Source organism: Pseudorca crassidens, chromosome 18, assembly GCF_039906515.1.
Source record: "Pseudorca crassidens isolate mPseCra1 chromosome 18, mPseCra1.hap1, whole genome shotgun sequence".
NCBI lineage: Eukaryota > Metazoa > Chordata > Mammalia > Artiodactyla > Delphinidae > Pseudorca > Pseudorca crassidens.
Genome location: NC_090313.1, coordinates 73,844,003 through 73,857,617, shown reverse-complemented (window position 1 = coordinate 73,857,617; position 13,615 = coordinate 73,844,003). Strand labels below are relative to the sequence as shown.

General features: G+C 42.0%; 1 protein-coding gene and 1 pseudogene across 9 annotated transcripts in view; both read left to right on the top strand.

Annotated features, from left to right (window-relative positions):
- MTUS2 (microtubule associated scaffold protein 2) overlaps window positions 1-13,615 on the top strand; it is a 494,370-nt gene that overhangs the window by 400,063 nt on the left and 80,692 nt on the right. The window lies entirely within an intron of this gene.
- On the top strand, window positions 1,488-1,991 carry LOC137211044 (2-iminobutanoate/2-iminopropanoate deaminase pseudogene; annotated as a pseudogene).

Below are 13,615 nucleotides of genomic sequence, written 5' to 3'. Positions count from 1 at the left end.
CAACAGTGGAAGAATCAAGGTGCAACCCAGAAGGCTGGCTTTGTCCTCTTCTCTTCATCTTTTACACTTTCCCTGATTCATTTTGTGGGTAAATGAGGTGACATTTGATGAAATGCAGCACTCCGAGCTTTCTAAACAGAAGAGTCCTCTGCCATCTCCCCAAACGGAAAGAATGCTCAGACTAAACTTGGTTCTCTAGGATCCAAAGTCCGGCTTCTGTCTGCACACGCAGAGCTTGGATTTCATTCTTTATTTTGGCTTCCTAGCTATCAAGACAGCTAAAAGCCACGTTCATAGCTTACAATAATCAAGTCAATTTTGACTTTCCTACTACACATCATTTTATCTTCAAACTGAGAAGTAATTAAGCCACCTTTGCAGGCATTGCAAATTGGGCTAAAAACGAGGGAAATGCCCTATGATACATGGTCTGTGAATGACTTATATCGGATTATCACCTCTGAGTAGAATTTGAGTTTGACTCTGTTAGTATATGATTTTTGATGGGCACGTTTTCGCCTTTTGTCTCCATCTGAACTGAAAAGACAGGTTCATACTTTGTGTCTCACTGTATATATCTTGCCCAAGGCTGTTGTCTTGCCCTCAGCTGTCTGTCCTAGTGGAACTGCCATCACAAAGTGCCATTGCATTTGTTTATCCATCCCTTCTTTTTCTTGTAACAGTGACGATCTGTAAATTACGCTTGTCAACATCTCCTAGACGCTGTTACATTCTGGATGGCTGTGTGCTCCTGGGCACAGCTGTTTCAATCATTGTTTCCTTTTACTGACAGAAAGGAGAAACCAAAGGTTGTTTTGACAATAATCTTTTTTTTTTTTATTAAAGAGAAACTACTAGAAGGAAGGAAGAGTAAGGAAGCATGAGGCCCAAATTATTTGTAGGAGAGGGATGTACAAGAGGGTCAAGAGTGGCTTATGAGTCAAATCAATTGATGCGTTGGACAAACAGTGCGTTTGTAAGATGCATTTACATTGAATCTGAAAAGATGTTTTGAACTGAAAGAGGCATTGGCTGGGAGCAGAGTCACTGCAAATGATGCCGTTGAAAAGGTGGGGTCTCCTTGCTCCAAGGGCACGTAGAGAGTCAGGCTGAGTTTTGCCTTATTAAGAAAATCCATAGGGCGTCCCTGGTGGCACAGTGGTTGAGAGTTCACCTGCCGAGGCAGGGGACGCGGGTTCGTGCCCCGGTCCGGGAAGATCCCACATGCCGCGGAGGGCTGGGCCCGTGAGCCATGGCCGCTGAGCCTGTGCGTCCGGAGACTGTGCTCTGCAACGGGAGAGGCCACAACAGTGAGAGGCCCGCGTACCGCAAAAAAAAAAAGAAAAGGAAAATCCATAGCGTTTATGCACAGCAGGGCCAAGATTTTTTATTAGAATGCCTAAAATCCATATTTATCATCTGTTCACTAGGCTATGCTGTACTTCCACTTAACAAACCCTTCTGGGGATGCTACCTGTTTTGCTTAAATGGCAATTTTAAGAAGACCAGAACAGACCCGTGAGACGCGTGTAGGAGCAGTATACGGGGTAGTTGTCTCCAAGGGAAAAGCATTAGCCATGTCGTCTTTGATCAGAAAGGTGATCAGCACCGCGAAAGCCCCAGCGGCCATTGGTCCCTACAGTCAGGCTGTGTTAGTCGACGGGACCATTTACATTTCAGGACAGCTAGCCGTGGGTCCTGCAAGTGGATAGCTTGTGCCAGGAGGGGTGGCAGAAGAGACTAAACAAGCTCTTACAAACATGGGTGAAATCCTGAAAGCAGCGGGCTGTGACTTCACGAACGTGGTAAGAACAGCTGTTCTGCCGGCTGACATAAACGACTTCAATACTGTCAATGACATCTACAAGCAGTATTTCCAGAGTAGTTTTCCCGCGAGAGCTGCTCAGGTTGCTGCTTTGCCCAGAGGAGGGCAAAGTGTTGAGACTGAAGCAGTAGCTGTGCAAGGACCTCTCATGACAGCATCGCTCTGAGTGGGCCCAGTGTTATTTAGTCTGGAATCTTAATAATGTTTTTAAATTAACATCTTAATTTTTACAATCTTTGTTGGGAAGCGTAAGGTTGACTGAAATATCTGAAGTTATTTTGGAAACACCATATAATAAGGGGAATTGAATGTGAATTGAAGGTTAATGATGAATCTAGTTACTGATGTTATAAATTACACCTCTATAACACTCATATTACTGGATGTGGGAGAAGAGACACGCATTACATAGTTACTCAGAAAAATAAAAGTAAAGGGAAGTGCCATGTAGGAAAGATGAGTTCCTATTCCTGAGAAATACTAAAGAGCACACCTAATTCAGTTAAACCCTGTTAATTTAATGGTGTGAAGTATTTAGTTCTCGTGTCAGATAACATGATTCTGCTTTTAGTTGAGTAAAATTAAAGCACTTAAGTTTGAATGGTAGAGGTAAAGGAGAAGAAGCTGACCAAATTTTATATAGATAATATTTTTCTAATGGAAATAAAATAGCATGCAGATTTAAAAAAAAAAAAAAGACCAGAATATAACTCTTTGTGTCAGAATTCATTAATACATTCATTATGTTGGGGGAACACTGTCATGTCATGTTTCCAAAACATAATGTCTTTTGGATTGTTTTAAAATTGCTGTCCTGCAAAATTCATCAGCAGTACACTGAGAAAAGGAGAAGAAGTCCTGGTCTGTCCCTCATGCTGTCAGAATTGAAGTGAAGTACATAACACCCATCCAGGACTCCTACACTGACACAGTTTGGGGGTCTTGCTTTCCGAGCTTCATGAAACTAATTACAGTTGTTTGTGGACTAATGAACTTGTATTTTTGTGGTCTTGTGCTCATCTGTGGGAAGGATGTCACTCAGTCACCTCCTGTGGGAGAACACTGCCAGACATTGATGAAAGACTCCTTAAAAGAACAGTCACATAGTTTGCGTCACTTAGAAGCTTATACTCCAAAGAATGAAAGAGGACCACATCTCAAAACACCAGGAAACACAAACAAAGGGAACCTATAATGAGTGTGTAAAAAGTCCTGGTCTATATGTTTCAGTTCTCTGGCATTTGAATCTATATAGGTAAATGATGTGTTGAAAAAAATCCCAGAGTCACTATTAGCTTAGCCTGGAATAATGCCTGGTATATAGTAAGCATTCAATCATATTTGTGTTTTTTTTAAATTTTTTAAAATTAAAAAAAATTAAATTTGTTTTAATTGAAGTATAGTTGATTTACAATATCATGTTAGTTTCAGTGTACAACATAACAATTCAGTTTTATATATATATAAAATATATGTATTATGTATATATTATATATATATATATTCTTTTTCAGATTCTTTTCCCTTATAGTTTATTACAAAATATAGAGTATAGTTCCCTATGCTATTATACAGTAGGTCCTTGCTGGTTATCTATTTTATATATAGTAGTGTATATATGTTAATCCCAACCTACTAATTTATCCCTCCCTCCAGCCCCCTCTCCCTTTGGTAACCATAAAAGTTTGTTTTCTATGTCTGTGAATCTCTTTTTGTTTTGGAAATAAGTTCATTCGTATCTTTTTTTTTTTTTTTTTTTTTTTTTACATTCCACATATAAGTGATACCATAGGACACTTATCTTTCTCTGTCTGGCTTACTTCACTTAGTGTGATCATCTTCAGATCCATCAGTCATATTTGCTGGATGAAATAATGACATGAAAAGGATTATTACGAAGTGCCGTACAATTTGTAACCTTTGAAAATGTAATGTTAGGAGTGGAGGTTGTGACTATCACAGTGCTTGGTACAGATTTGCTGTTTTAATAAAATTAAATTCAGGAAGGATTTCCTGTGTAGCTACCATCGTGCCTGCATGGAATCCAAAGAAGGAATCCAAGTCAGCCACGTTCTTAGTGGGTTTGGGGGGCTTGCTTGTAGCGCCTCTCGGCAAAATATTTTCTCCACATATGTCTGGAGAATTGGGACATGGGAACCACATGTCTGCAATTCCCCCAAATCAAACGTTTCTGGGGAGATGCTAGGCCAGTGACGAGGGAGTGGAGCAAGGTTTTCGTTCTTGTTCACTCACTGCCCAGGGGGCAGCCTCTGTCTGAGACCTACATCCAGTTAGGATACTTGAGGCCGACCACACTTAATTATGGTTTGTTTTCATCCTTGTACTCCTTAGCCATCACATAAAAGCCAGCCCTGCTCCCTCGTCCATGACTACCTCATCCCTTTTATGAACTTGTCTTCGGTTCAGTTTCCTAGAAGCAGAGCTTGAGACAGGGATCTCGGTGCCTATGAGTTACAGGGAATTGTGCTCTAAGAACACCCATGAGGGAGTCAGGGTAGGGAAATGGCAGGGCTGCTAGGATCATGCTGAAACCTGATGAATGGGCCACAGCAGTGTTTCCGAGAGAGGGATATGCTGCCCCCTCAACGCACAGCAGCCTCCAAGGCCATGTTTCTCTCCTGGTGTCAGGAAGTTCAAAGTACAGTAGTTGGTCCTTTACTTTGGAGGAAATGTTCTCCCTTGCCACAGACTACCGGACTCCTAAAAACTTGATTGACGTGCTGGCCCCTGTATCTTTGAAGAGTTCTTCCCTTACCTTCGGGAGCACATGATTCTGACCAAGACCTTCAAAGTACTTGTCATTCTTTGCTCATCCAAGTGGAGTAACACAGTTTCATCAATGTCCTGGACCAGTGTGATCTTCTGCAAATGTTCAGATGGCCTAAGTCCTTTCAGACTTTACTGTGACAGAGAGCAGAAGTATTAACCCAGCCCTGGGACGAGGCTTCCATGAGTAATGGTCATTCCCTGTGGCGTTAGCTGCTTCAGATCCTCTGTTTTGATCGGGGTGGAGGATGCATCCGCCAACTCAGTAGCCACAAACCACACACCAAGGTCCGTGTCCACCTGCTCTAGAAAGTATTACCACATCAGGCACGTTGAAGCTGGTGGGTTAGGTTTGTGGTGGAGCTGTATCTCTCACCATGTCCATCTGGGTTTTTCTAGGGGCCAGGCTAGTGAATTGAGTGGGGTATGATGAGGACCACCAGCCCTGCATCTGTTAAGCCTTTGGAAGCGGCACTAACCTCTGCCATGCCTTCTAGGATACAGTCGTGCTCGTAATGTCCTGTCTTACCTGGGATGGGAGGGGACGGTTTCGTGGACTGCTGCTTTGACTTTCCTATTACAGTAGTTCTTACTCCATAAGTCAAGGAACCAACGTGAGGGTTCTGCTAAGAATGTCTATTCTGATCATGTATTTAGGAATTAAGGAAATATCACTGAAGTCCATGGACTTGATGGCTACAGCATGACTTGAACCTGGTCTAGGACTCCATCAGTTACCTGGGTCCCATGTGCGCCTATTCTAGCAGGGGTGCCTGATAGTGCTTAGTACCAGGCCACTGGGTGCCAGTGTCTGCCACGGCCCTGGATCCAACATCCCTCAGGAGGTCTGGGTATTCCCCTTTCTACAATACACAGTTAGCCAAGTCAAGACTGTAGTTTCTTTGCTGAAGGACTAGAGGAATCACTATACATATGTGTGTCGTGGTGTTTCAGAGTCTTGGGGACCCAGTTTCTTCTTCAGTAAATGGGTTTTGTGTCTGAGAACTGATTTCAGTCTGGAAGCTGGACAAGGCATCCTGGCTTTCCACTGGGGTGACTCACCTCAGTCTTTGGCTTGCCCACTCCTGGTTTCTTTTGGTTGTATGTCAAGCAGTGCCCTGTTGGGTGCCCATATGTCTTGTCTCCAGGAACACTGTGTTCTCTTCTGTAGGTCTTGCAGCTCACCCAGCATACTGTCCTCAGAGTCTGGCTGATGGCTGAGTGCTGCCACATGGCCTTGGGCATCCTGGGGTCCTCTTATTCCCATGGATACTGGAAAGTCCTGTTTTGTGACAGCATCTCCTGCTATCAGCTGGGGCTTACAGAGGAGAGCCTCTGCTGAGCTTCTTGGTGACAGCGGTGTAACCCCTGTCACCTTAGTAAAAGGTCCTCCTGAGGACCATAGTCAGCTGGTGGGTCTTCCAGTCTCCCAGCTTGCCCAGTTCTCCAGCTTTGTGTCCCTTCCTCCGTGGGCTGCTGTGGCAATTCTGAGGTCCCTTCTTCATTTCTTGTGGGCTCTCGCTTTTTCCAGGCTTCTCTGGGCCGGATCCCAAACCCTTGCAGGGAATGAAATCTTTGTCATGGAGAGTGCCATATCAACAGTCTCCCCGTCATCCAGCTTCACACTCTGCTCTTCCCCTCGACCCGCACCCTTGGGATCCACTCCCAGGCGTATTCTCCTGTTCCTGCCGGTCCTTTGGTTTTTAATCTCTCTCCTCCCTCTGCAGGCCCAGGACTTTCTGGTTGGCTCCTGCTGAGATCTGACCCTAGTTATTAGTGTGGTCACCACCAGTGGAGGTGGGGCAGACCTGAGGAGGACAAGCGTGGTCCTCTAAGGCACCCGCTTCATTTGGGAGAGGTGTGTGTGTGGGGGTTCTGTTCACCAACAAAGCGGGGATAATCACTTCTGCAGCCCGCAGCATTTAGGGAAATATGAGCACATCTACCCAGATACCTTCATACTGAGTGTCGAGATCCCACCCCTTCCCCCTCAGGGCTTTGCCTGTGATGTAGGAGACTTACCAGAGCTGAGAGTCTTCCTTCTCTGAAAGGACATGCCTCTACTCTTAGATTAGATCCTGAGTCTAGTTGACGGGGATGAAGGGTTCCTTATGTGCTGCCATGGAGACCTCTGGCTCTCATACTTAGCTTCGATTGATGCTTCGTTGCCCCAGTCTGTCCTTTTCTCTTCAAAGCATCAGCAGTAGCCACCCAGTTTCGTGGTCCCCCAAATCCCTGTATCCCTTCAGATCTCACAAAGCCAGAGACAACGCACGAGCCAGTGTGTCCTTCCCCCCACACGTCCTTTCCCAGTTCAGCACACGTGCTGTAGAATTCCAGGGACCATCGCTACTCCTCCTGCCCCATCATCGCCAGGGGCTGGTGGATGGTTCACCTCCAGAATCCATCCTGAGGGTCTGCTTCCCAGCACTACTTCTGGGACCACCTGCTTTACATCAGGCTCCCCAGAGGCAGAGCTGAGATAGAGACTCAGGTGCTTGCATTTATTGAGGGTGTAATCGTCAGGAAAAAGCCATTAGGGAAGCAGCGCAAGAAAAGGGAAGCAGCTGAGCAAGGGTGTGGCCTGGGTGAGGTCTAGTCATGCCTGATCCACAAAGAGCCTCAAGGACATAAATTGCCCCCAGCGTTCTCCTGTCCAGAGGTTACAAGCTTTAGGACAACCACATTGACCTTCTTCTAAAATGTTCTCTCCATTTCCTTGCCTTAACTAAGGCTCTTAACTGTGCACATACCAACTATTTCTTGTGTTTCCCACCCAAACCTCAAACTTCATCCTAGTCTGAGGCTGTGTCTGCCTGCTACCCCTCCTTGCCAGGCTCAGCTACCAACTTCTCAGATGCTCTCATGACCACCCCATCAAGCCCCATTCATCAAAGACCGTCAGGCAGGCTCCCCATCTTTGCTACCCCGACTCCTCCCACAATTACTGTAGATTTTACCAACAGCTAACAACTAAACCTCCAATTCTTGGGCCTTCTTAACTCCCGATACCTTTACAATTCCACTTCAGCTATCTGCTCCATGAATAGGTCCTGGATTCCGCCTTCAGCCAGATCCACTTTATACCCTAAAGTGTCATATCTCGTTCTGACCAGTCTGCTTTCTCTGCCCAGCTCTCATCTCTGACTCCTGCTAATCCTCTTCTTCAACACACAAAGACCTCCCTCCAATTGCTAGGGCCGTCTGGTTTCTTCCACTGTGTCAGGACCCTTCCTATCTCCATTCCCTCCATGACCCAGGGCCCCTTGGCTGAAAGGTGAGTCCCTAGACCAGCAGCATTAACAATGCCTGGGAACTTTGGAAATGTTTAGTCTCCGGCCCCGTCCCAGACCCCCTGAATCAGAATCTGCATTTTAACAAGATACCCAGGTGATCTATATGCACAGTAAATCTAAGCAGCACTTCTGTAAGCTGCTCTACCTGCAGGTTCCCTAACTGTTGTCCTTCTGCCAGATCCACCCAGCAGAACTCCGGTCCTACGAGGACACTGCAGTGTGGATACTCCCAGTTACGAGCCATGGCTGATCTGTGCCTCCAGTCACGGTGGAGCGGTCAGGCTGTTGTTTATCAACCCTTTTATTTGTTTTTGTCATCTGCAGTTTCTCTCAACAGCTTTTCCACATGCTTACCATTTCCTTCAAGCCCTGATTCAAACCCCGACTCCTCTTTATAAATTAAACTAGTTTTGTTTAATATGTATTAGAGTAAAATATTTGCTCATGTTTTTAATCTCTTTGAATGTAATTGTTATATTTTGTTAATACAAATTTTTTCCAAGAAAGAAAGAGAACTGTGGAACAATTAGGAATTAGAAAGAAAAAAAAAGCGAACAAATGGAACAAAAACCACCTGTTTGCTTGTGTTACCGTTGCAGATATCTGTTCTATTACTGTACTTCTCTGTGAGTTTGATGTTTTATATTTTCAAAGGAAATTTAAAGATCATGCTGGTGCAAAGAGAATTTAAAAGTTTCCCTTGATAATATGTACACTGGCCAGCCCACGTGTCTCTCATTATACCCTTTGCCTAATCTGAAAAACTGCAAATCAAGAATTTAAATTTGAAATGACCTTGGGTCTGAATAAAAGAAAAATCTCCTGAGAGGAATGCATTCTCAACCCAGACCTCAAAGAATTCTTGCAGACAGAGTTCCAAAAAGAGGAGCACACAATTTTTTAAAAAATCACGAAACATGCACACAAGAAGTCCCACGTTAGAGCCAGCAGAAAACAACAAACAACAGAACCACATACAGAAGATTTCATTATTAAAATTATCATAAACAGTGTTCAAAACAAAAGCATGCATAGAGGGAAGTCCAAGAAGGAGGGGATATAGGTATACATATAGCTGATTCACTTCATTGTACAGGAGAAACTAACACAACATTGTAAAGCAACTTTACTCCAATTAAAAAAAAAAGTCTGCTTAAAAAAAAAGTGTGCGTAATATGTGGGACTTTTAAATTTTTATTTTGTTTTGGAGTATAGTTGATTAACAATGTTGTGTTAGTTTCAGGTGCACAGCAGAGTGATTTAGTTATAGATATACACGTATCTGTTCTTTTTCAAATTCTTTTCCCATTTAGGTTATTACAGAGTATAGAGCAGAGTTCTCTGTACTATACAGTAGGTCCTTGTTGGTTATCTGTTTTAAATATAGCAGTGTGTACATGTCAATCGCCAACTCCCAATCTATCCCCTCCCACCCTTCCCCACTGGTAACCGTAAGTTCATTCTCTAAGTCTGTGAGTCTGTTTCTGTTTTGTAAATAAGTTCATTTTTATCATTTTTTTTTTTTTAGATTTCACATATAAGCAATATCATATGATATTTGTCTTTCTCTGTCTGACTTACTTCACTTAGTATGATAATCTCCAGGTCTATCCCTAATGCTTCAAATGGCATTATTTCATTCTTTTTAATGGCTGAGTAATATTCCATTGTATATATGGAATCACATATATCACATCTTCTTTATCCATTCATCTGTTGATGGACATTTAGGTTGCTTCCAGGTCTTGGCTATTGTAAACAGCGCTGCAATGAACATTGGGGTGCATGTATCCTTTCAAACCATGTTTTTCTCCAGTTATATGCCCAGGAGTGGGATTGCTGGATCATATGTTAACTCTGTTTTTAGTTTCTTAAGGAACCTCCATACGGTTCTCCATAGTGGCTGTACCAACTTACATTCCCACCAACAGTGTAGGAGGATTCCCTTTTCTCCATACCCTCTCCAGCATTTATTGTTTGTAGACTTTTTGATGATGGCCATTCTGGTGCTGGGAAAACTGGACTGCTACATGTAACACAGTAAAATTAGAACATTCTTTAACACCATACACAAAACTCAACTCAAAATAGATCAAAGACCTAAATGTAAGGCCAGACACTATGAAACTCTTAGAGGAAAATATAAGCAGAACACTCTTTGACATAAATCACAGCAGTATCTTTTTGGATCCACCTCCTAGAATAATGGAAATAAAAACAAAAATAAACAAATGGGACCTAATCAAACTCAAAGGCTTTTGCACAGCAAAGGAAACCATAAACAAAATGAAAAGATAACCCACAGAATGGGAGAAAGTATTTGCAAACAATGAGACCAACAAGGGATTAATCTCCAAAATTTACAAATAGCTCATGCAGCACAATATCAAAAAAACAAACAACCCAATCAAAAGATGAGCAGAAGACCTAAATAGATATTTTTCCAAAGAAGACATACAGATGGCCAAGAGGCACATGAAAGGATGCTCAACTTCGCTAATTATTAGAGAAATGCAAATCAAAACTACAATGTGATATCACCTCACACCAGTCAGAATGGCCATCCTCAAAAGGTCTACGAGCAATATGTGGTTTTAGAAGAGAGTCAATCCAAAGTATGACTCAAAGACGGTAAAAAAAAATCACCAAAGAATCAAGTAGAAATTCTCGAACTTGAAAAATAATTAATTGAAATTTAAAACTTTATGGTTCAGCTACAGAAGAGATAATTCATGAAATTGAAGATTTGAAGAAATTACAGCGTGTAGCCCAGGAAGACAAAGACAAAGAAATGGAAAATAGCAAAGGTTAAGAGACATGAGGTGGTGGGGGTAAGAATGAAATAGGCCGACATATGTAATGAGACTTCCAGAAAGAAAGAAGAGAGAGAATTAGAAGAATCATCATTAAAAACTATCATGACCAAGACTTTTTTCAGAATTAATAAATGACACGAACCCTCAGACTTAAAAAGAACAATGAATCAAAATAAATAAAAAGAAATTCACACGCACATACTGTGTGGCATAATTGCAGAACACAAAAAACAGACAAAGATTTTTATAGCAATCATAGGGGCCAAAAAAAAAAAAAGAGTATCTACAAAAGGAGCAACACAAACTGGGGAGAAACTCCATAGCAACAAGAGTGGGGAGGAAACAGTGGGGTAAAGTTCTGGGGAGAAATGACTGGCATTCCATGTTAATAAAACTTACTCCCAAAATGTGGACAAAATAAGGACATTTGTAAACAAGATTTACCGGGGGGTCGGAGTCAAGATGGCAGACTAGGAGGACGTGGAATTCGTGTCTCCGCACAGCTAGGGCCCCTACCAGGCACTAGTGGGGCACCACGGACACCTAAGGGGACAGGAGGAACCCCCAGTGACCAGTTTGCAGGCTCTTGGTTCCCAGGCTGGACGTTGGGCCTGAGCTCCTGTGGTGGGAGCTCCAAGTCCAAACCGCTGGACTAACAGAGAACCTCAGACCTCAGGGAAGATTAATCGGAGTGAGGCCTCCCAGAGGTCCTCAGCTCAGGACCAAGACCCGGCTCTATGCAACTGCCTGCAAATGCCAGTGCTGGATGCCTCAGGCCAAACAACCAGTAAGACAGGAATACAGCCCCAGCCATCAAAGACAAACAAACAAACAAAAAAATATGTTACAGACGAGGGAGCAAGGTAAAACCTGGAAGACCAAATAAATGAAGACGAAATAGGCAACCTACCTGAAAAAGAATTCAGAGCAATGATAGTAAAGAAGATCCAGAATCTCAGAAACAGAATGGAGAAAACACAAGAAACATTTCACAAGGACCTAGAGGAACTAAAGAGCAAACACACAGTGAGGAACAGCACAGTAACTGAAATTAAAAACACTCTAGAAGGAACCAACAGCAGAATAACGGAGGCAGAAGAACGGATAAGTGAGCTGGAAGATAAAATGGTGGAAATAAGTGCCAGGGAGCAGAATAAAGAAAAAAGAATGAGAAGAACTGAGGACAGACTCAGAGACTCTAGGACAACATTAAACACACCAGCATGCGAATTACAGGGCTCCCAGAAGAAGAAGAGAATAAGAAAGGGTCTGAGAAAATATTTGATGAGATTATAGTCGAAAACTTCCCTAATATGGGAAAGGAAATAGTCAATCAAGCCCAGGAAGTGCAGAGAGTCCCATACAGGATAAACCCAAACAGAAACACCAAGACATATATTAATCAAACTATCAAAAATTAAATACAAAAAAAAATCAAAAGTAGCAAGGTAAAAGCAACAAATAACATACAAGGGAATCCCCATAAGGTTAACAGCTGATGTTTCAGCAGAAACTCTGTAAGCCAGAAGGGAGTGGAAGGACATATTTAAACTGATGAAAGGGAAAAACCTACAAGCAAGATTACCCAGCAAGGATCTCATTCAGGTTCAACGAAGAAATTAAAACCTTAACTTCTCTAGGCAGGAAACACAAGAGAAGCAAAAGACCTACAAAAACAAACCCAAAACAATTAAGAAAATGATAATAGGAACATACATATTGATAATTACCTTAAATGTAAATGGATTAAATGCTCCAAACAAAAGACATAGACTGGCTGAATGGATACAAAAACAAGGCCCATAAATACACTGTCTACAAGAGACCCACTTCAGACCTAGGGACACATACAGACTGAAAGTGAGGGGATGGAAAAAGATATTCCATGCAAATGGAAACCAAAGAAAGCTGGAGTAGCAATTCTCATATCAGACAAAATAGACTTTAAAATAAAGACTATTACAGGAGACAAAGAAGGACACTACATAATGATCAAGGGATCGATCCAAGAGGAAGATATAACAAATGTAAATATTTTTGCACCCAACACAGGAGCACCTCAATATATAAGGCAAATGCTAACAGCCATAAAAGGAGAAATCGACAGTAACACAATCATAGGAGGGGACTTTAACACCCCACTTTCACCAGTGGACAGATCAACCAAGATGAAAATAAATAAGGAAACACAAGCTTTAAATGATACATTAAACAAGATGGGCTTCATTGATATTTATAGGACATTCCATCCAAAACCAACAGAATACACCTTCTTCTCAAGTGCACATGGAACATTCTCCAGGGTAGACCATATCTTGGGTAACAAATCAAGCCTTGGTAAATTTAAGAAAATTGAAATCATATCAACAATCTTCTCCAGCCACAACACTATGAGACTAGATATCAATTACAGTAAAAAAAAAAAACTGTAAAAAATACAAACATGGAGGCTAAGCAATACACTACTAAATAACCAAGAGATCGCTGAAGAAATCAAAGAGGAAATCAAAAAATACCCAGAAACAAATGACAGTGAGAATAGGACAGCCCAAACCTATGGGATGCAGCAAAAGCAGTTCTAAGAGGGAAGTTTATAGCAATACAATCCTACCTCAAGAAACAAGAAAAATCTCAAATAAACAACCTAACCTTACACCTAAAGCAATTAGATAAAGAAGAACAAACAAAACCCAAAGTTAGCAGAAGGAAAGAAATCATAAAGATCAGATCAGAAATAAATGAAAAATAAAAGAAGGAAACAATTTATAAAGATTAATAAATCTAAAAGCTGGTTCTTTGAGAAGATAAACAAAATCGATAAAGCATTAGCCAGACTCATCAAGAAAAAAAGGGAGAAGACTCAGATCACCAGAAATAGAAATGAAAAAGGA